Source organism: Protopterus annectens, chromosome 1.part1 (assembly GCF_019279795.1).
Source record: "Protopterus annectens isolate FY-2018-M chromosome 1.part1, PAN1.0, whole genome shotgun sequence".
Lineage (NCBI taxonomy): Eukaryota > Metazoa > Chordata > Ceratodontiformes > Protopteridae > Protopterus > Protopterus annectens.
The window spans coordinates 460,514,325-460,538,249 of record NC_056726.1 but is presented as its reverse complement, the minus strand read 5'-3'; the positions used below and the strand labels follow the sequence as shown (position 1 = coordinate 460,538,249).

Here is a 23,925-nt window from a genome sequence, read left to right as displayed (position 1 = left end):
ATTTTCTAAATGCTGTGAGTGTAGTCACAAGCTGTCACCAGCTGATGACCACACTCAGTGCGTTATTTGCCTGGGGGATGCTCATTTATCTTCTGGCTGCCCGATTTGTGCCGCCTTCAACCCCCGCGCTTTGAGGGACAAGAGGACTAAGTTAATCCTTGTGGGCCTTTTGCCCTCAGATCCTGCTTCTTCCTCCTCTCCCTCAGTGGCACCAGCCACGGCTGTTCAGCCCTCCATTCCTGCTCCCCTGGCCGGGACTCAACCTCCCTCAGTGTCCCAGGGAGAGAGGGACGTCAGGAAAAAAGATAGACACAGAGAAAAAGAAAGAGACAAGGAGAGGCATAGGAGCCATAAGCAGCGGGCCGATTCGGATCCCTCGGCCCCGCCAGCTAAGCTGCTCCTTTCTCCTTCGAAGGTCTCCGGATCTTCCCCCTCTCGGCTCTGTTCTCCTTGTTTCTCTCCAGAGCCAGATGAGGAGACCCGGTCACCTTCTAGGTCATCGAGGCGGCCTTCCCGGCCAGGCTCGGTGGCCTCTTCTAGGTCAACAAGGAGCCTTTTGGATGCGGACATCGACTGGATGATTCGTCGCTTCCTCCAGGCCCAGATGCAGATGGGAGTGCTCTTGCCCCCCCCTTTCTTTGCCCCCATTGCTCCTTCTCCGATCCATTATCGGGTTTCGGAGCTGTCGGATCCGGGTAGTGTCGGAGCAGGGGAGTCTGCGCCGATAGTCATCGCTACTTCGATGCCGGCTGTACCCTCGAGATTGTCGGGTCCTTTTTAGGATCCGAGCTCTCAGAGCTGTGAGCCAAGCCTCGGATCCAGAGGGGTGAGTGTATCTTCGGCTCCGACACGGTCGGAGCACACGTCTCTTTTGGGTCCGATCGCTTCGGTTCCGGTGCTGATCCACACATCGGATTCGAGGGGGCTGCTCTCGGATCCTAGGGAGAACGGTTGACCATCGGCCTTCGACGTTGTGGAGAGGGTCCTCTCGAGGGATTCAAGGCCACTGGCTCGTGCTACGGATCCACCCGCCATTCCCTCACAGACAGGCCTGACTTCCATCATCCGGCCCCAGGGACAGCCTGAGCCTACGTCCCAGATGGTTCCCCAAGAGGAACAGGACCTGGTTGGTGAGCCCTCCTTGGACAGTTCCCCCCGAAGAGGTTCCTCACAAACGAAAGTGTAAAAGGAGGCACTTGGGACTCCCCTGAGTCCCTCACAGAACACACTGACTTGGAGGAGGGAGAAGGTTCCCCCAGGTCACCCCCAGAAGAGGCCCCCTTTGGGAGACATCATGGAGATGCTGTGCATTAGAGGGGGGTGGTTATCCCAAAAACCTTCCTCGGATGAGTCTGTGTTTCTGGAGGCGTTTGACACAGGCCCATCTACCTTTTGGGTGTCCCCTCCGGCCGACCCCCTGGTAGATCTCATAACTACCAGGGAGTGGAAGGAGCCAAACACTGTAGAGCCAATTCCCAGAAGACCTGATAAAATCCTTAGTCCCCCGATGGACAGGCCGGCATGGAGCAAAGGTTCCCCAGTAGATGCCATGGTGTTGGCAGCTGCCACCAAAAAGGAACTGGCTCAGGAAAGTTCCTTGGTGCATCCTCCCGACAAGGAGTCTCGGACAATGGACCGCATTGGAAAGCGGATGTTCTCTCAGCCACCTTCTCCATAAGGGCGCTGAACTGCTTGGCACACGTGATTCGACTTCAGCGGGACCTAATCAAAGAGTACGCTGGGTCACCCCCGGAGTTATGTCGGTCGAGGACAAAAGAACCTTCTCGACACGAATGGCCACTCTAAAGTCAATTTCCAACACTTCTATGCAGCTTCTCTCCCATGCCATGGAGGGGGCGGCTAGAGCCAGCGGAGCAGGCATCGCCTTGAGGCGCCATGCCTGGCTCCACCTTTGCAATTTTGCGGAACCCTTCAAGGCATTCTTCGCGAACGCTCCCTTTGACGGTTCTACCTTGTTTGGCAAGACCGTCTGCGATACGCTACTCCAGAGCGAGAAAGACGGGAAGACGTCTGCCATCGGAATCCACTTCTCGGCTCCTCAAAGGTCCTTTTCCAGGAACCAGAGAGGACAAAAGAAGATGTGGTTCCGGAAATCTCAACAATCCCATTTCGCTCTGGACTCTTCGTCTTTCAGAGGCAGGGGAGGACAAGGTGGATGCCGGCCCAGTGGCAGAGGGAGGGCTGAAGAATTTTGGGTCAATGGAACCCTTTTCTGATTGACCTGCGCAGCAACCCTGAGGGGTTGCCCGACTGCTCCTCTCTGGAGGCAGTCAGGGGGGCGTTTTTCGGAACACCTAGCACATTGGGAGTCCATTATGACAGATCGCCGGGTGCTCCGAATAATATCCAGAGGTTATTCTATTCCCTTTGCAAATCCTCCCCCTCAGTTGGGATGCCTCCCCGATGTCCCACCCAATCAGAGGGAGGCTGCAGCTTTAGAAATAAAAGAGCTGCTAAGAAAAAGAGCCATCCAGCGCGTCCCCCCAGACCAGTCGAGATTAGGCATTTACTCCAGGTTCTTTTTGGTGCCAAAAAAGACGGGAGACTTAAGACCAGTTCTTGACTTGTCTGCATTGAACCTATCCGTTGCCAAGGAAAAATTCCGGATGGTCACCATTCAGTCTATTCTCCCTCTTCTACAGGAGAATGACTGGATGTGCTCCATAGACCTCAAGGATGCGTACTATCACATTCTGATGAACAGGCGATCCAGGAGGTTTCTCTGCTTTCGGTTAGGGGCCAGTCATTATCAGTTCAAGGTCCTCCCTTTCGGCCTCACGACAGCCCCCAGGGTGTTCACCAAGGTCATGGCCATTGTAGCGGCCCACCTAAGACTTCAGGGAATACAGGTCTTTCCTTACCTGGACGATTGGCTCCTCGCCTCTCCCACCAGGCATCTACTATGCTCGGCTAGGGATTATTTCATGCGTCTGGCCCATCAGTTGGGGATCACCATAAATTACAAAAAATCATCCCTTTAACCTGCTCAGGTCCTGGACTTCATAGGGGCCAGAATAGACATGCTGCACTCCAAGGCCTTCCTGACATCGGACAGACTCCGCAATCTAACTCTCCATGTCTTAGCCCTTCTTCAGTCTCCGGCCCCACCAGCAGAATTAGTCCTGAGGGCTCAAGGGTCTATGGCGGCAGCTATCAACCTTTCACCCCTAGCCTGTCTGAATATGAGGGTTCTTCAATGGACCTTGCAGGTCCAGTGGTCCATCCTTCGACATCCATTGTACTCCCCGATTCCCCTCAGCAGGGTTTGCAGGGAATCTCTATTTTGGTGGCTTAATTCCCGAGAGCTTCGGGAGGGACAGCCCTTTTTGATGCCTCTACCCCAAGCCACGGTGACCACAGATGCTTCTCGCCTGGGGGGGGGCATTGCATGGGCAGAACCGTCCAAGGCACGTGGACTCCAGCAGAGACCGTTCTGCATACCAGTGTTCTGGAGATGAGGGCAGTGCTTCTAGCGTTGCAAGCTCTCCATGCCTTCCTTTCTCTAGGGACTATGGCAATTCAGACGGACAACATGTCACTCGTCTGGTACATCAACAAACAGGGGGGAACCAGGTCTTACCCCCTTTGCCGAGAGGCCATGAGAGTTTGGGAGTGGGCGATTTCCACCAACCGTTTTCTGCTAGCAACGCACATTCTGGGTCGGTCCAACATTCTAGTGGACGAGCTGAGTCGGACTATCCTCTCACCTCATGAGCGGTCTCTGAACCACTTAGTGGAGAAACAGATCTTCCTCAAATGGGGTCAACCTTGCTTAGATCTGTTCGCATCGCCTTCGAACGCAAAGTGCAGCGAGTTTTTCGCCCTAATCCCCCCTACGTGGGAGACCCCCAGAGACACTCTAGTTCATGCTTGGCCATCCGGTTTTCTTTATGCTTATCCACCTCTTCCGTTAATGACAAAATTCTTGCAGAAAGCTCGGCGGTTGGGGAGCAAAGTTATCCTCATAGCCCCATTTTGGCCTCGGCAAACCTGGTTCCCATACCTATGGTCTTACCTCATGGCTCCTCCTTGGATCTTAGATCCCATTCCTGATCTGATTTCTCATCCTTCGGGATTGAAAACTCTGAACCTGGATGACCTCAAGCTTTCCGCTTGGTTGATCCAGTTCCATTAGTGGCTAGGACTCCTGGCATCTCGTCCACAGTGAAATCCATCCTGGTGGCGGCACATAAACCTTCTACCAGGAAAGTTTACAACAGTAAATGGAAATGTTTTTCTATCTGGGCCAGGCAAAGGAATCTGGACCCCTTTACGGCTCGTATTCCAACAGTACATGAGTTCTTATCCCACATCTTTCATCAGGGGGTCAGTTTGTCAACTGTGAAGGTTCAGATGGCAGCCATCTCCCACTTTCACATAGGAGACAACCTTGGTCCTTTAGCTTCCTCTAAGATCTGTAAGACCTTCTTTTAGGGTACCTTCCTTTTAAGACCTCCAGTCAAGAATGCGGTTCCCCCATGGGATCTAACCTTAGTCCTCCAGGCTCTTACTGGCCCCATCTTTGAGCCTGCAGCATCGGTTGACTTAAAGTATTTGTCTTGGAAAACTGCCTTCTTGTTTGCTATTACCTCAGCTAGAAGGGTGTCTGAGCTTCAGGCTCTTTGTACTAAACCTCCGTATCTTGTCTTCCATAAGGACAGAGTATCCCTCAGGACTAATCCCTCCTTTTTACCCAAAGTGGCTTCCGAGGCTAACATCAACCAATCCATCTACATGTTTTCTTTCCCAACTACCAGAACAAAGGAGAGTACAGACTACATTCATTAGATGTGCATAGACAATTGCGCTTTTATTTGCACAGAACTGCTGCCTCGCATAAATCGGAGCAGCTCTTTGTCTCCTTTGCTAAACCATCTCTGGGAAAATCTGCAATGAAGGTGACCCGAGCTAGGTGGATATCCCAATGCTTTCTACTTACATACAAAATTTCTGGTTGGCCTGAGCCCGTAGGGGTTCGTGCTCATTCTTCCCATTCTATGGCTACTGCTGCGGCTTTTTGGTCAAGGGTACCCTTGGATGACATTTGTTCGGCCACTACTTGGGCTTCCTCTCATACCTTTATTTCTCATTATAAATTAGATCTGATATCCTGAGGTAGGGCAGCCTTTGGCTCTGTAGTGCTCCAGAATATTCTTCCTTGAGGACCTCCCAAGTTTTTTTTGGTAGCTGGGGACTCTGTCCCACAGATTGCTGATCAAATGAAGTTAACTACTTCAGATAAAGAAGTTATGTACTCACCATAACGTTCCATCTGAGTAGGTAACTTCATTTGTCAGTAACCGACCCTCCCTCCGTCCCCCTAACCTGTAGTTCATTCCACGGATGATTAAGTGATCCACTCTTCGAAGATATCAGGTTAGGAAGTTCAGATTTGTGTTTGTGTTGGCTGATATTTGGGCAAACTCGATCTGAGGACTGGAAGGAGGTAGCAGGGTATTATGGGTAAGGGGAAGAGCTAGGAGCTCGGATCTCTAGCTTGGAAAGCTGCCGGCTCGGATCCGGGTCAGATCCGATGCCCACAGGTTGCTGACAAATGAAGATGTTTATCATGTTACACTGCTGCAGTCATTACACTTGGGTTATCCTGCCATCAGGCGGTCCTGCAGTCGGCCCGAGTTCCAAAGTCTTGGTCCGGCATCGGTTGCTGTCACTTCTTCCCTGACGTCAGTGCGCCAGGGGTATATAAGATGCAGCCGACACCATTTTCTTCAGTCTTTCTTGCCGCGTGGTGCCCAATGCAAAAGAAGTTTGCAAGTGCCGGGTATGGAACGCTATGGTGAGTACATAACTTCTTTTGTTTCACCCTTTGAGTTTCTGTATGGTCATAGGGTGAAGGGCCCTCTAGATTTAATTTTAGATGAGTGGGAGGGTGAGTGTGAATTCCACAAGGAGTATCTTGTGGCATATGTCCTAAACCTCAAGATAAGGCTCATGGAACTGTTGGGTGTGGCCCATGAGAGCCTGGCAGAAGGCCAACAGCGGAAAAAGGTCTGGTATGACAGGAATGCTAGAGAGTATGCTGTAGGACAGCAGGTAATGGTTCTCATTCCTGTCAGACACAACAAGCTGCAGGCAGCCTGGTAGGGATCCTACAAGGTGGTAAGGTAAGTCAGTGATGTTAACTACATGATAGATCTGCTAGGCAGGAGGCAGGGGCATACATTGTACCATGTTAACATGATGAAACCTTGCTATGATAGGGAGGCCCTTGTGCTGAGTACTTGCAGTATATTGCAGGATGAGTCGGAGGGGAATCTGGTGACTGATCTCCTCAGTGAGGCTCAGACTGGCACCTTAGTGGAAGGGGTAGCAGTGTCCCAGCAGCTATCCCCTACCCAGGTTCGAGAAATCCGAGCACAGTTACAGGAGTTTGGGGACATGTTCACTGGGAAACCAGGATGCACCCACCTGGTGCAGCACCATGTGGATACAGGACCCCAAAGGCCTATAAAGCAGGCCCCTTATAGGGTGCCTGAGAGAGTCAAACAGACTCTGAGGGAGGAGATGCAAGAAACGTTGGAACTAGGGGTAATTCAGGAGTCCAGCAGTCTCTGGGCCTCCCCAGTGGTGCTGGTACCAAAGAAAGATGGCAGCACCAGGTTATGTGTGGACTACAGGAAATTAAATAGTCGCACAGAGTCAGATGCTTTCCCCATGCCTAGGACAGATGAAGCCCTAGAGCAGCTGGGTGGGGCTAAGTATCTTACCACCATTAATATTACCAAGGGTTACTGGCAGGTGCCCTTGACTCCCAGTGCTAGAGAGAGGTCAGCCTTTATGAATCCTTTTGGCTTGTATGAATTCACAAAGATGCCCTTTGGGATGGAAAATGCCCCAGTGACTTTCCAGAGCCTGGTAAAGCATATCCAAGCAGGAGATTTTGCCCGCGCTTACCTAGATGATATTGCCATCTACAGCCATTCCTGGGAAGAGCACCTTCAACATGTCAGGGAGGTGCTGGGCAGACTGCAGAGGGCAGGGTTGACCATTAAGCCCAGCAAATGTCAAGTGGATATGGCAGGGGTGTCCTGCCCGGGGCATAGAGTGGGAGTGGTAAGATCAGGCCAGAACCAGCCAAAGTGAAAGCCATTCAGGCATGGCCTTCCCCTGTTACAAAAAAAAAAAAAAAAAAACAGGTGAGAGCATTTTTAGGGACAGCAGGGAGTACCCTTCCCCAGTTATAGTACCATGTAGTTGCCCACCTCACAGACCTGACAAGGACAAACAGGCCAGATAAGGTAGTGTGGACACCAGCATGTGAGCAGGCATTCCAGAAGCTTAAAGGAGCTTTGGGAGGACCCCCTGTGTTAGCCAGTCCAGATTACAGCAAAGAATTTGTTGTGCAGGTGGATGCTTCAAACCATGGGGTGGAGGCTGTGCTTAGCCATGTTTCTTCAGAGGGAGAAGAGCACCTAGTGGTTTATCTCAGCCATAGGCTGCAGCCCTGGGAGGAATGCTGTGCAGCTGTAGAAAAGGAATGTCTAGCCATAGTGTGAGCACTGCAGAAACTTCAGTCTTATCTGTATGGAAGGAAATTCACTATAGTTAAAGACAACATTTCCTTAACATGGCTACATCAAGCCAGCCAGCAAAATTCCAAGTTGCTAAGGTGGAGCCTAGGGGTCCGAGCATATGATATGACAGTGCAGCACCACAGTGGGGTTAGCAATGCCAATGCTGATGGGCTGTCAAGACAGGGAATGGGATAAGGTATTCCCAGATAGGCTCAACCCTCTCAAGCAACGTTTCTCAAGGGTCACTTGAAAAAATAGCTTGAGTTTTCAGGGGGGAGAATTGTGAGGCTGCTAGCCCGGCTAGCTGGAATTTTTTAAACAGTTCATTGTTATTTGTGAATTTTAATATGATTTGTATGGTTGTCTTACAAATGTAAGAAAGCTATATGTTATGTGTGTATTAAACTACTGGTGCAGAAGTCTGTGTTGAACTGTATGTTCTGTACTAAGCTTCAAGAATGTAACCACATTGTACCCTGCTGGAAAAGAGCAGAAATGTGTGTAAACTATATGCCTATGCAAATGTGTGTGTTCATAGTAGAAGTTTCAAGATACAGAGTTAACCTGCAAACTAAATCAGTGAAGAGTATTATGATTGTGTTTATCTCAGCAAGAAGACAGGATGTCTACAGCTAGAAGGTTCTCCTATTGTATGGAAACAGAAATAATTACTAGGTTTCAAATGTAAAAAGTGTTCATTGTTTTACAACTTACAGTTCTAGGCAAACTTCTGAGAGAGAAGTATTTTTCACAGAGAAATGTTGCATTCTGTTGGTATCTGTTTAGCCTGGGAACTGGAGGCAGGTGTCAAATAATGATGTCATCTAGCTGACCCAGCAGTAATGTTTGATAATAATTTAAGAACCATCTCAGAGAATGAGTCTGTGCACTTTGTATCTTGTCTTTGGAGCTGAAAACATCCATTCAGCACGTGTATTTGCCTTGCTCTGTAAGTAAGATTTAGGTATAGTATTTCTCTTAAGAGATAGATAGGAATATAGTAAGATTAGTTTAGATGTCATCTGTATTTATGTGAGACTGTCCTGCAATGTTTTAAAATATTTATGTGATTCTGAACTCTGTAGTCACTGTGCTGAGTTATTGTGTATTGTCTTCTTCTTTTATTATTTATTATTAAATATATTTAAACCTTTTAATTGTGGCTGGTTTGTTTAGAGATATTTAAGCTCGTAGAGAAAGTACTTGCATATGTATTTGGTGACTCTGTATAGGCCACTCCAATAACCTTGAAAGTCTTGGTCACACTTACAATTTAGATGATAGTAACATTATACAGTAGGATTGGACACCCTTTGATAAGAGCCTTACAGCAGCTGATAAGTAAGGGTGGCTGGTGGCAGCTGGTACTACACTATAGCCTGGGCAGAAGGGGGCATAGCTAGTAAACCTGTGCCAGCCTTTCCCAGAAGCATGTGTGTGTTTGTATATCAATCAAATCTCAAAATGCGTGTGTGTGTCAGTTACTTGGGCAGGGACACAAAGCACTGGTTGGACAGAGAGGGTACTGGAGGTCTTAGCTTGGCCACTCGGCTGAGATCTTAACCCTATAGCTGTGCCAGTAGGGAGTCTTATTGTGGATCTGGAGAAAGTGAGAGAGAAACCAGCCCCAGACTGACTGTGATCTCTGTGTGCTCAAGGGTGTGTGTACTCGTTATCCTCTCAATGTGCATGTCCCTCACTGGTGCTAGTTGTGAGGATTTTGCAGAGACATCACAATCACAGTATACAAAGTAGAAAAAGGCAGTAAAGCAATACAAAGTAAAAGAAAGCAGAACTAACCTTTCCTTACATCAAGTTGTAGCAGTCTGGGTAAGCTTTTCCATTAATTAACCACTTCTTCCAAAGTACTTATGATGTGCAAACTGACAAAATCAAAATAACCTGTCTGTTCTCAAAGTGAATTTCCTCAGTAGTCGCTTACCATGGCTTTCTTTCTGTCATTTAAGGTTGCATTCTTACTTTTCTTTTTAAATAAAATCTCTTCTAAACATGCCCTCCAGAGCCATAATATGCACTGCTCTCGATGGTTACTCTCCAGAAAGTTCTGTTTTCTTGCTGATGTGCTGACATCACTTCAGTGTCAGCTGAGTCCATTACCTAATCGGCAAAAGGGAGAAAGGTTTACAGAAAGTATTTTCATATTGGAGCAGTTTTACTTGTATTTTTTGTCTACTTTTTAGTGTTACGTTTAGTTACACATTGTTGGTTAATCCAGTCTTCAAACCCCTATGCATTCTGCATTCCTTTTAAGTAAAAACAAACTTGAATGCTGCTTCTGTTTCACTGTCACATACGCATATCACATGCAGCACAAAGTCCATACCTCTGCTGTCTCTGATTTTGCCTAATGTCACTAACTATTACCTTCCATCTGTTCATAAGTTTTGCAGAATGCCCCTGATTTTGCCTCATATTTTTACTCTGTTCATCCCTCCTGGATTTTGTAATAAATCACTGAGGATTACAATTAGACACCAGTGCTATGAATTAGAGTTTTATAGTTTATAGTTAATTTTGTCCAGAAAGTTCATGCTAACTCAAAACCTGTTCCCTTAAAAAACTGAATATATTGCACTAAGTCTAAAACATCAAACATCCTTCTGGAGAATCTTTCCTTCACAATGTGTCTACTTGGAAGTCTAGAATTTACAATCAACTTTCAGAAATTTACTCTGACCCCTTTCCAAGACCACGTTTTTCTTGGGTGCAAGATTCAAACAGGCAGGATGCTAGCCTGTTTACCCCCAGAAAAGGTCCTGTCCCGTGCTTCCTATTTCCAGGATCTTTTACCACTTCAGTTTCTGACTGCCAGGAAATTCCTACGCCTCCTGGGGTACATGGCCTCAACGATTTTCATGCTTCCCTTAGCCTACTTACATATGAGAAAATTCCAGTTGTTCTTGAGAATGGTTTGGAGGCAACACTCCCGGCAACTTCTAGACTTTATCATTCCTCTCCTACCCTGTTTGAAAAGGGAATTACATTGGTGGATTTGTCAGGTTTCAAGGAACCCAGGTCTACCTCTACAGCCACCTCTTCCCACTCAGAATTTGTACACGGATGTGTTGGATATAGGGTGGGGTGCAACACCAGAATCCTGGAAGGTCAGATATGTCTGGTGTTCAACACAAAGAAAGGAGCACATCAACATAAAAAAAATGAGGGCTTGATTTTTGCCTTCAAAATCGTCAAGGCCAGGCATTCTCCTGGGGTTCTAAGGTGGTTCACAGATGACACCACAGTCCTCTGGTGTGTTAACAGACGGGGATAACAAAGTCCTACCTCCTGTGCAGACTGGTGTTAAAGGCCTGGGAGCTAGTCTTGCAAAGTCACATCTCTCTTCAGGCTGTTTACATTCCTTTAACTCAGAATGTGGTGGCAGATGCACTCAGCAGGTCCATGATTCAATCCTGTGAATGGATATTGAACTGGGATGTGTTTCTGGATCTGATCCATTGGTAGGGTAAACCTCAGAGAGATCTCTTTGCCTCCCCCATGAATAGATAACTTCTCAAATTGTGTGCCAGGATCCCACATCCCTTGGCATGGAAGGTGGATGCTCTGTCCTTTTCTTGGAAGGGGATGTTTCTGTATGCATTCTCCTCCTTCACACTTCTCGAGAAGGTCCTGCTGAAAATTCAGCAGGAACAACCAAAAATCTTGCTGGTGACTCCCTTTTGGCCAAGACAGTATTGGTCCCCCCCCCTGGATTTAGTCAAGGGCAATCATCACAAGTTACCTCACAGGATGGACCTGCTCATACAGGACAAGGGAACTCTAGTGCATCTGCAGATGTCAACTCTAAACCTGACCCTGTAGGTGATAGAGTTTTAATCCCCTTCAGACACCTTTACTCTGAGGATGTGCTTAAAGTTCTGCAGGAGGCCAGAAAACCCACTACTAGGAAATCCTATGTTTCCAAATGGAAGAGGTTTTCCATCTTGTGTCTCAAAAATTATTTGCAACCAATGTTAGTGGAGGGCCCCCGTGGTTTTGTCCTATCTGTGTGAATTGATGAAGAGCGGGCTGTCTTGCCCTTCAGTTAAAGCCCATCTTTCTGCCATCTCTGCATGTCTTCTTATGTCTCCACTGTTAGCTTCCATATTGGAAGTTAAACTGTTCCAAAAAGACGCCCTATGCATTGGGCCACCAAGGAAACCAGTTCTGCCTCCTTGGGATCTTAGTTTTGTTTTAGAGAAACTTACCTTGGCTCCATTTCAGCCAGCAAGTTCCTCATCCCTGCAACATTGCACATGGGAAACTGTTCCTCTCATGGCAGTTTATTTTTTCCAGAAGGGTCTCTAAGTTACAAGCCCTAATATCTACCTGGGATAAGGTTTCTCTTCACACTAATCCCTTCTTTATGCCCAAGGTGGTTAATGAGTTATCTCTCAATCAGTCTATCAACATTCCAGCCTTTTTTCATTCTTCACTATCCTACAGTGAGAGGATTCTACACAGTTTAGATGCGCACAGGCAACTCAGATACTACATGAACAAAGCTAAGTCCATCCATAAGTCTGAATGCCTATTTGTCTCATCATCCAAGGGCCCTGGGTCAACCTGTTTCCAAGCAGACTATTTCCTCTTGGATTTCTACAGCTATTTCTTTCTGTTACTAAGCCAATGGAAAGAGTCTTTCTTTGCCTGTGAGGGCACATTCCACTAGGGCAGTGTCTTCTTCTGGAGCCTTCTTTAAAAGCTTGGACACTTGCTCCATCCTGGAAGCAGTTACCTGGTCTTTTGTTCATACTTTCACCAAACACTATAAACTAGATGTCATTTCCAGGTCCAGTACTGGGTTTGCCAGATCTATTCTGCATGGGTTTGTGGAAAATGCCTCTTCTGCTCCGCCCATTTCTTCCTTTGCATGAGCTTAGGCACTCTCCTTTGTTATGAATAGTGCAGCATAGGAATGGAAGGACATAGAATAGTTGCGTAAAATCTTACCGTAACTATAGAGGTCCTTCTCTTCTATATGCTGCAGTATTACTCCCCCCTCCTTCCCCTGATGCTTGCCTTGGTCCTTGGTTGCATATTTCCTCACCTATATCAGGCTGATGCATTGCAGCATTCAGTTCTGAGGTTGGTACATGCCAGTGTCCGCTTTATACCAAACGTCTCTTTATGGCCGGTATACGCTAACTGATATGCAGTGTCTCACGTACTTTACAGTAGCATTGTCTTTTGTATACTGGCGGACATATGAGTCAGCCGGAGGTGTACTCCCTCGTGTTATGAACACTCCAGCATATAGAAAAGGACATCTATGGTTATAGGTTCATAGGTTCATACTAGGCTACATCTATGGTTATAGGTTCATAGGTTCATAGGTTCATACTAGGCTATCTGCCCAAGGGCATTTATAAGCCTAGCCCATAGTTATGTGGCTTTCGCCACCCCTTTAGTTTGAATAAAAACTATGCCTATCATTTTTCTGTGCCTCTGTCAAGCAGTGACACTGAAGTAATCCCTGGGGTATATCTGCGATCTCCCATCCATTGGTCAAGATTCCTCTTGAACAAGGCCAGCGAGGTGCTCTGCCTCACATGTACCAGGATTTTGTTCCACAGCATATGGAGTCTCTGGGTGATGAATCTGTCCCTCCAGCACGTTCTATTTATAACCGTGTCAAGGTTTAAGTCTCCCGCCCTTGTGGTTCTGAGGGATCTAGATTTTTTGAGGTGAAGCATATTCATCAAATCTGGGTTTGACATGGCCTTATATGTCAGGCACAGGTCACCTCTGAGCAAGCGGTATGAGACTGAATAGAGCTGGAGTTCTTTCAGTCGGGCAGCATAAGACATATTTTTGAGACCCTTTATCCTTTTGGTGAGGAACTTTTGGGGCCTTTCAAGCTGCAGCAGGTGTCTGGTCAGATACATTCCGAACGGGGCATTGTACTCAATCATAGGTCTAATGAGTGATGAGTACAGGGGGACTATGACTTCCCTTGATCTAGATGTGAATCCCTTCATGATCAGGTGGGCGATATAGAAGGTTTTCCTAACTACTTTAGCAACATGAGTGCCAAACGAAAGGCTACTGTCAACTTGGGTCCCCAGATCCCTGATGACTTTTTCTGTGCTCAGTGGATTGCCACCTATATGGTAGCTAGGGGTAACCTTGTTTTTCCCAAAGGGTATGACTATGCATTTTTTGGCGTTTAACTTCAGGCCATGGCTCTGGCACCAGTTATCCGTTTCTGTGAGGCCCTTCTGGAGGATATCTGTGTCAGATGTGTTTTCGACTATGGCGCCAGTTTGCAGTCATCTGCAAACTTTGTCAGCCATAACCCTCCTGTGTTTGCTTGTACTTCAGAAAAGTAGATGCCGAACAAGAGTGGACCCAGGACTGAGCCCTGTGGGACACCACTTGTGACAGGCTTTGAGTCTGACATGGCTCCAGCAACTCTGACCCTGTGGGTTCTGTCACTTAGCCACTTTGCAACCCATCTTGTGATGTATGGGTTTACATTCAAGCTGATGAGTTTTTCGATGATACCTGAGTGGGGTATTGTGTCGAAGGCCTTTGCCAGGTCGAGGTAGGCTGTATGGACTGCCTTTCCCTCATCAATGGCCTTGGTGACTGTCTCGAAAAAGTCAACCAAGTTTAAGAGGCAGGATCTGCCTTTGACAAAGCCAAACTGGGTTGGATCCAAAGTCTGCAAGTTCCCTATGTCTTTATTTATGAGTTCCATTATGATCCTCTCCATGGCTTTGCAGATAAGGCTTGTCAAGCTAATGGGGCGGTAATTTCCAGGGTCTGTGGAGGCACCGCCCTTATGAAGTGGGACTACAGTCGCCGTGCGCCACTCCTTGGGCACGTATCCTGAGGTGAGGCTAAGATTAAACAGCTGTCCTAACTGTGGGTTTAATTCCTCGTTGAATTCATGAAGCACACAGCCGGGGACACCATCCGGTCCCATGGATGCTGTGTTTTTTGCCTTAGTGAGGGCAGTTCTCACCTGGGCGTTGGAGATGTTTGGGGGGCTACAATTCTCTGGAATAGATCTCTCCTTTTGCGGGGGGGGAGAAGTTTGCACTGAACCTGTCAGCCAGTATGTTAGCAATGTGTGTAGGTTCAGTAATTTTCACATCATTTTGAACTAATTCTGAGCATATCTGGGAGTTTCCTCCTAGGTTTCTAACATAGCTAAAGAAGGCCTTATGATTGTCTTTAGAGTCCTTGGCGATTTTTCTCTCAAAATTTGCCTTGGATGATTTTATGAGAGCTCTTAGTTTTTTACTTATAATGATCAAAGGTGTCTTACCTTTCAAGGATTTTGCTCTATCTTGTAGTAGCTTCCTCCTTTTGTTGTAGAGCTTGTTTATGGCTGGGGTCCACCAGACTGGATGCTTGCCTTTGGTACTGAGAGTCTTAGTTTTGTTTGGGATTGCCTGATCCATGCAGTCCTGTAGGTGCTGGTAGAAGGCATTTGTAAGTGATTCAGCGGTTTGAGTAATGTTTACCACTGGCTCAGGGGCCTTAAAGGAGACCACACTAGTTTTTAGAAGTGTGAAATCGGCTTTTGAGAAGTTTTTCACTGTGGTCTTTTTTGTTTCAGGTGGGGGCGGGATGAGGACCTCCAGCGAGATTAGTTTATGATCTGATCTCACCAGTGAGGGGTATACTTCCAGTGTTGAACATTTTGATCCCATGTTCGTGATGATGAGATCAAGTATGTTTTCTCCTCTTGTGGGGATGGTGACTAGTTGTTCCATGGCATTTACACAACAATTATTTTTTCCAGTTGTATTTCAATAAATGTTGCAGCATTCTTTTCAACCTAGGCATTGTCTTATGCATCAGTGTTTTGAATGTTTGATTATATGCTGCACCAACATATGGTTACTTTCCACTGCCAGTTCTTTCTAACAGATATTTTTCGTGGAACTTTTTCATCAGCATACGCTGTCAATCAAACCTCTTTTGCTACTAGATCATATATCCTTTCTGGGAGTCAGTAGAGTACTTGGCTCATATGTAGTTGCAGTCTTTGTGCATTCTGGCAGGCATCTACTTGTAATATGACATTTTTTTCACATCAGAGTACATCAGTGTGTATGCCTCTGACACTGAGCAGTTCAAAGCTATTATGCTATTCAGTCCAGTACTATGCTATATTTTGTACCAGTAATTTCTTAAGTGGTACTCATTTCTAACATGTTCAAAATAAACTCTGAAGGATGCCGTTATCCTGGTTGCATATCTCAGAAGTGTTTATTCTCCGGTGGAAGCATTTCAGTCACAATTCTGATTTTCTTATCTGGTTTCAAGCCATCTAAGTCAAAACATGACCAGTGTATGTTGGTTCCTTTTCAGTTCTATTTATTGTAACCTTCTTGGATTGTGCATCACAAGTAGCAATGTGGGACCTATCTGAATATGATGAACTGCTAATAAAACAGATTAAACCATTAAGTAAGTCTTCATATTTACAAAGGAAATTATTTCTCTGTGTATGCAAGTTTTATTTTTTTTTTTATATATTCAAAAGTAACCTGCATCACAGTAGTTTCACATAATGGCCTGAATAACTAAGCAGCTTGCACATAGTTTTCTTTATAACATTTCAAGTACAGAACTTTAAATGTTTGAGCAGGCATTATATCACAATCTGCACCTTTGTTTCAACACCACACATTGATTATTAATGTTGAGCATCTCTCCCAGATTTATGATTCTCTTGCTTCTAATGTTGTGATATTTTTACACAGGGCTTACTCTTCCAGTGTTTATTGTATTCACAAATATCTATTTTTATGTGCTTTTTACCTTCCAATCATCAGCCATATCTAATTAAAAACTAACTAAAAACTGCAGGATCTGTATTTGTGTGACATAGTGAAGATTACAAGTTCAGTGTTGCCTAAGCTTCTCCTGGTAACATGGTATCTGATGTTGTCTGGTCTGTCTGATTCAGCTTGTGGGATTTCAGATCCAGCACCAGCCAATTCTAAAGCGTTTCAGCTTGACTTGGTTCTGACTGCCTTACCCATACCTCCCTGTTCTTCCATCGATTCCTCATGTCTAGTTTGCTGCCATTTATGGTCGGCAGCTTGGTCTTTGGCTTCTTGTTTTCCTCACCTTTTTCTTTGCATTTTTGACTTGGTGTGGTGATCTCTCCCTTAAGTAGACAAAAGATTGCCAGCATCAAATTCAGTGTAGAGCATCAAAAAGCATCCAAAAACGCTGATGAGTAAAGTATATAAACTTTTATTTAAATATAATAAACAACCCAGACCGGTTGGGAATAACAGAATAGTAACTGTGAAGTGACACACACACACACACACACACATATATATATATATATATATATATATATATATATATATAAAACATGACTCATCCAATAGGATTCTTCCCAAAGTGATCTTCCCAACATTCAAAATGTTTCCTATGTGAGAAACAAAGAGAAAATAAAAAGTTATACAATTAAACAACCACATAATCATTATATATTGCAATTGGTAAAATAAAATTTTATAAATGATCATTCAAGCCGGGTGAGAACAAAGCCCCCAGTTTAATGATCCAGTACTTCTCTTTTTTAGTGAGAATAGAGTGCCATCCTTGTTTGTTGGATCTATCACCAAGAATTCTGTCAATGATGATGATGAACTGGAATCTGGCTGAATTATGTTGTATGCTATGTCGGAATAGGGCATTGCTCTCCCTCCTGGTTCGTATGACACTACAGTGTTCAGACATGCGTAATCAAAGTGGTCGTGAAGTCTGTCCAACATAGAATGAACCCACATGTACACGTTGCAAGATATACCACCCAATCGCTGTTACAATTGCCAAAGAATTTGATATCAAAAATCCTGTCAGTGTTTTTGCTAGTGAAGTGTTTTGATGTGAAAATGAATGGACATGATGAGCAATGACCACAATGGTATGTGCCCCATAGTTTGTCGCCTGTCATGGTTAGTTGGTCTTTAGTTTCCTCTGCTTTCGACTTTCCCAGGTTCCTCAGCACCAGCTTCAGCTCCAACACCTTGGTTGTCATTTTGCTGCTGGCAAGAGTTTTTAACCGTAATGTAGCTCTCAATATACTGCAGGTCCAGTATTTGTGTGACAGTTTAATATTATTGCAGTGTCCACTGGTACTGCAGACGGTTAGACTGCATGCAAAATATTTTAGTGAAGATTACAAGTTCGTTGTTGCCTAAGCCTCTCCAGATAACATGTTTTTGTTAGTCAGCTGTGGAATACTGAAGTTCCTCTGGAGTTCTGTTGGAGAAAAATGATTTTTCTGGTCTCAAGATAGTCAAAATTCCCAGTATCTGATATTTGTATCTCTGCTAGAAGAAATGTATTCATGGACATCATAAAGCCCAGGGTTTCTGTTCCTCATGGGAGGCTTAACTATAACTCAGGATCCTTTAGGTGAGAACAGTCTTCTGCACCACTGTTTTATTTTGTCATTGCATTCTGTTTCAATTCGTTAGGACAACGTGATGTTAGAGTGGTGCATCAACAAATGGTATGAACCATTTCTTCCATTTTACTTTGAACATGCGTATTTATTTCTATAGAGGATATTCATGCCTTTCACGTTTCAAGGATTCTTAATCTAGTAACAATCGACACTAGTAGTATCCTAATGACCTTCCATGAGTTGAAAGTACTGCAGGCATTTTCCTCCAGTGAGTATGCTCCTTAGGTAAAGTTTTTTTTGTCTATTAGGTACAGAAAGTTGTTGCTTTGCAGTTAAATTTAAAGGGAACTGGATTCCTCAAAGTGTTAAATTTCTTCTTTGGATGGACATGTTTCTTTACACATATGATTGTATATTTCTGTCAGATATTCACAGGAAACGTACACTGAATTTTACTGTTCATGGTGACTAGTAGCCCTATTTCGATAATCAGCTGTCAAGTCATATTCTCATTCTTTTTACCTTTAAGCAGAATGTGTTACTGCATCAAAAAAGAGAAGGTATCCCAAGGACCTCCAGAGCCTATAATCTCTTGACTAGTATCTGAAGTATTTTTCTTTTTTCAAGGACCTTCGGTGCCTATAGCTTCTTGACTGGTATCTGAATTCTTTTTTCACAGTAATTTGTCCGTATCAGGATGGATTAAGGAAATCCTGGTAACAAGGTCCATCTGCAAAAAATTGGTGCGTGGGTGAAGTACAACTCTGTGTTCATTCTCTACCTCATTGTACTGGAATATTTCGGCCATGTTTTTGACGTTGATCTTATTTCTTCCTCATTGTCGGCCTGAATGTTTCCTTTTGTAGCTGTCTGTTTCTTTGTATGACAGATGCATGACATAACTCAAGCTGATGAAACATTTCCTTCCTGAAGTCCTTTGTAGTGATTGGAGTGCCAGGACTGTGCTCTTATATCGAGAAAAAGATACACTAGTTAACACCTTCCCTAATGTGAGACCCAATCGTAACAGCACTTAAGGAGGTGCTTAACAATGGTTATGCACTCACTAAGCATTGTGACAATCAGGTGTAGAACTAGCAACTAACAATGTACAGTACTGACCAGAAGTTATAACAGATTCATTTCTGCCTGCTGCCCTTGTCTCTCAACTGTCTTTTGTCTAATATTTTTGCTGTATCCCTTGTAAATATTTTGTTTTTCTAGTAGATCACTGTGGATTAGGCTCTGTCAGTAAAGCCAGGCATTAGAGTTTTGTACTTATATTGATATTGATATCATTATATATATTATTATATTGATATTGATATTGATGCAAAACTTGTTGCTGTAGTGACTTTAAGTGAATAGGAGCAATACTTATAAACAGTCTTTTGTTTGGATCTGTTGCCCTCCCATTATTTTTGAATATATCCAAATTCTTAAGCCAAAAAGCTGAAAGTGTGCCTCTGTCTGACAGCACTTCAAATCCAGTAAAACACTTCATACTCCTATGCTTTTTTTCAATAACTGATAATACATGGAGCAGATGAAGCTTCATGCACTACAAACAACTGAGATCAGGTCACCTATCATAATCTTACCTTTTTAATATGTGTTTTCAACATGGATGCCAAGAGTAATTAAGCTTTACTGCTAAGGTGAATTTCTTGGCATCCGTGTCTCAAACACATAATAAACTGGTTGATTGGAGACCTGATCATAATCCTCTGTATCTAATGCTTTTTGTCTTAGTCTTTTCTGTATGTAGCTTTTATTTATGCAAGAAAAACAATACTTGTGCTGTTTGAATATGAATCTTGTCTGGTTTTCTGTCTTTTTAAGAAAAGAAATGCAAAACGGACCATAAGCTTGACTTGACAAATCTAACAGAGAATTTTGAGATCAGTTCTGAAATGTAGCTATTGGAAAGTGAAATGAAATTGTGCCAGAAATGCAGGTTTGACATCTCATATATTTACATTTGTTTTCTGTTTCAGGCAACAAGAAACATCCAAAAAGATCTATTCCTATATTTCTTCTGACATATAAGTGTCTTTTAATAATCCATTTTAAACACTAAACTTCACCTATGGAATTGTCTGAGACTGAGGTCAACAGTGCTTTTATTGACATGTATTTATTAGTTTCACTTTCTGTTTACAGTCAATAGATTTTGAAAATTTTCTCACCTCTGTACCTTCTATTGTCTTTACTTTCTTACCATCCAGTGTGATGTGTGTGGAGAAAGATGAGGTCCATTTTTGTGAGAAGGATTGTAGTGAATAATTTTAACTGTTTTCACTTGCTGTTTCACTGGCTTATGTAATTTTACGTACATTTCCATTAATAGTCTGCATGCTAGATTACTTGTCATTTGATTTGCAGTTAAATAATTTGCTGGGCAGTGCAAGCCAGAAATGAATAAACATGCACCTCTTTACTAATGAAAATGTTGGGAATATTGAATTGCTGGATATATGCTTACATTTAAAAGAACATTTCATGACCCTTTGATTAACAGTCATGTAATGTTTGACTAAAATTGGCTATGCTCCTGCTCAACTCCAGGCTGACCCCTCAGTAATTTTTAGCACTGTTGATCCTACATTTATTCTTTTCTAATGTCTATATTCCCTAACTCTTTTCCTTTGGAACCTATCTCCAGCTTATTACTGTATGCCTTTATTCTAATTGTTTAATTTAGTGAGGCTACCACCCCACCCCTAAGTAAAACTACATTAATGTTGTAGTTTCTGATGTGTTTCAGTTAAGGATTAACAATTATAATGTGTAATATGTGTGACTAACCATCCTTACTGCATAATTTGTATTACTGTTGCTTGTTTTTTGCTTACTATGTAACCTGTTATATTATTTTAACAGTCTGTGGTAACACTGTTTACTATGTAACTTGCAGCATTTCTCTTTGGGTCTCCGCTGAAAACAGGCTTTTTTTTGGGCTCAGTCTTGACACTCTCAGTAAACAAATGTAAAAAAATAAATCATGTAAGACATCCCTTCTGAATATAGCAAACTATTGAAGATCATGTTTCACTAGGTGTGTTTTTGTGTTGATATCTAGTAATCATGAATTTCTTTAGCCTCTGCTATTCATTACCTGGCCTAGGTTCATAAGTATGTAGTAGGCTAACATCTGCTAGGGCCTTTTTAAACCTAACCATGCATCCCAAATCTTTGACAAGTTCTAATACCCTTGATAAGTGTAAGCAAGTGATTGGGAGATGAACCATTTACAAGTAAGGGCCTGGGAGATGAACCATTTACATGCAGCCTGTGTCCGTTAGAAGACATAGGTGCCAATCCAGGGATAAATTTCCTCTTCCCCATCCAGTTGTCTAAGTTACAGTTGAGTTAGAGTAGGAAGGAACTCTGGGACAGGCTCCCCATCCATGTGAAGCAGAGAAGGGGTAGCATGTGGGGTACATACCTGTCTCTCCAGCAGGTCATATTTATATCACAGACAAAATTTTTAATTCTGGTGCTATTTATGCAGGAGGTCCATCAGGGTGTTGTCTGACAGTGCCTTGTATGCCAGGCATAAATCCCCCCCCAAGAGCCTGTAGGAAACTGAGTACAAGGATAGGGCTTTGAGGCTGCCTGCATAGGACGTATTGCTTACGCCATAGTGAGGAACCTCTTTGGACATTCCAGTTGTTGGATGTGCCTGATTAGGTACATAACAAAGGGGTCATTGTACTTACCTGACAGGTCTGATGAATGCTGAATACAGTAGAGCAGTGAATTCTTTTGACCCAGATGTCATACCTTTGTTTATAAGTTTCACATCATAGAATGATTTTCTTGCTGCTGTAGAAAAGTGATGGTCACAGGTTAGATTACTGTCTGTTTTCCCCAAGTCTCCGACTTTTATGGGAGTATTGTCAATATGATAGTTTCCAGGTGCATTTTTTAGCATTTAGTTTTAGTCCATCTTTCTGACACGCATTATTTGAATGTGTCAGCCCTTGGAGGACATTAGTGCTGGTGGTGGATTATATGACTTCTCCTAATTTACAGTCATCTACAAATGTGGTCAGACAGAGACCCTTGACATTGGCCTTGACTTCAGAGAAGTAAATGCAAAAACGGAGTGATCCTAGGACCAATCCCAAGGGATCCTCTTGTGACTGGCCTCTTTCTAGAGGTGGACTCCCCAGTTCTTACTTCCTGGGCCCTGTCTGTGAGCCATCTGGCTATCCAGCAGGTGACATAAATATTTTTACCTAACCTTTTGAGTTTATCAGCAATGCCCACGTGATGCATTGTGCCAAATGTCTTGGTCAGGTCAAGGATGGCAGTTTGAACCATTCTGCCCTTATCTATTGCTTTGGTGGCCTTATCAAAGAAGTCCACCAGGTTGAGTAGGCATGGCCTGCCCTTGGTAAAACTAAATTGGGATGGGTCCAGTATTTGGAGAATTCCTGTGTCATTACTGAACATTTCCATGGCTTTGCATAGGAGACTAGTGAGACTTGTGCATCTGTAGTTTTCAGGGTCTGTAGATGGCCTATCTTTGTGCACAGGGAAGACTTTTGCTGTTCTCCATTCAATAGGCATGAAACCTGTTTGAAGGCTGTGGTTACATAGTAATTCCAGAGGGTCTGATAGGTCATGTTGCTTGCTATTTAGAAGGCAACCTGGAATATTGTCTGGGCCCATCTGTGCAATGTCCTTGGCCTTAGAGAGAAAGTATTGAGGACTTGTTCCCTATTTGATAGTAGGGGATGTTATAATTAATGGCATTTCCTGAGGTGAGATTGGCAGTTGGCATAATGGTTAAGGTCTTTACCTCCCATGCACAAGGAACACGCTTTGATCCTCACCTCTGGCCAGTGCCTGTTTGGAGTTTACATATTTCCCCATGACTCTGTTAGGTTCCACCCACCCCTGAAAAATATGTTGAGTGCTTCCATCCCAAACTCACCAAAGAACAGAGCTGTGGGCAGCAGCACAGATTCTACATGGTGCCCTATGGGGAAAGAGTTTTATAAGCCACCCACTTTGGGCATCTACTGTGTTGCTCAGTATCCTCATGAAAATAGAACATGGATCACAGACTGCAAGCTGTGGCTTGGCTAGCCACTCAATGATGTAAAAATATGGCTCTAGGTGATTCGGTTGTGTTTATTAATGTCACCATTATTTGCTGGTGATGATTGGGTTAAGGACTCAGTCTACTCCAACTTACGCCAAGGCCCCATGCTAATGGTGGGAGAGGTGTATGCGCCCCTTTTGGCATTTGTGTGCCCACCCTAAAGCCCAGCAGCCCTGTGTCAGTAAGCTACTGGTTGGCTGGGGCTCTGCTGGGGTTACCTGGGATAGCTTTGTCGAGTGAAAGGTGGACATAAAGCCAACAAACCTACTAAACATGAACTAAGAATTGCTAAACTTAATGTAGATTCACTGATAGGATGCAGATTGGAAATGGATGACATGATGGTAAGGAGGAGGCTTGGACATCCTATTATATCCAGGCTACAAGATGGAAGGGCAATGCAACAAATCCACTTGGTTTGGGATCCAGACTCTACTACTCATGAGGAGGACAGGCTAGAAATGGTGTGGGAATTATGGTGAGGGAGAAGCTTCAGAAAACAGAGAGGGATGTCATCAGAATTATTGACAAACTCATGGCAATCAAACACCTAATGATAGGGCAATATTCATAATATCAGCTTATGCTCCACAGTAGGGTTGTGATAGTCCATCAGTTGCAGGACTTATTAGATAAAGCAGGACAACAGGAATTGGTGTTGATAATGGGTGACCTGAATGCACATGTTGGGACAGACGGAACATAATATGAGGATTGCCTTGGTCCTTATGGGTGGGGCAACAGTAATAAAGGAGTAGAGGCCATTCTAGAGTTCTGTCTGGCAAATGGATTGATAGTAACCAACACATGGTTCAGAAAGAGAGACAGTCACAAGAGTAGCC

General features: G+C 44.1%; 1 protein-coding gene across 1 annotated transcript in view; it reads left to right on the top strand.

The window, feature by feature from the left end:
- Positions 1 to 23,925, top strand: part of COG2 (component of oligomeric golgi complex 2) — a 1,275,772-nt gene that overhangs the window by 793,686 nt on the left and 458,161 nt on the right. The window lies entirely within an intron of this gene.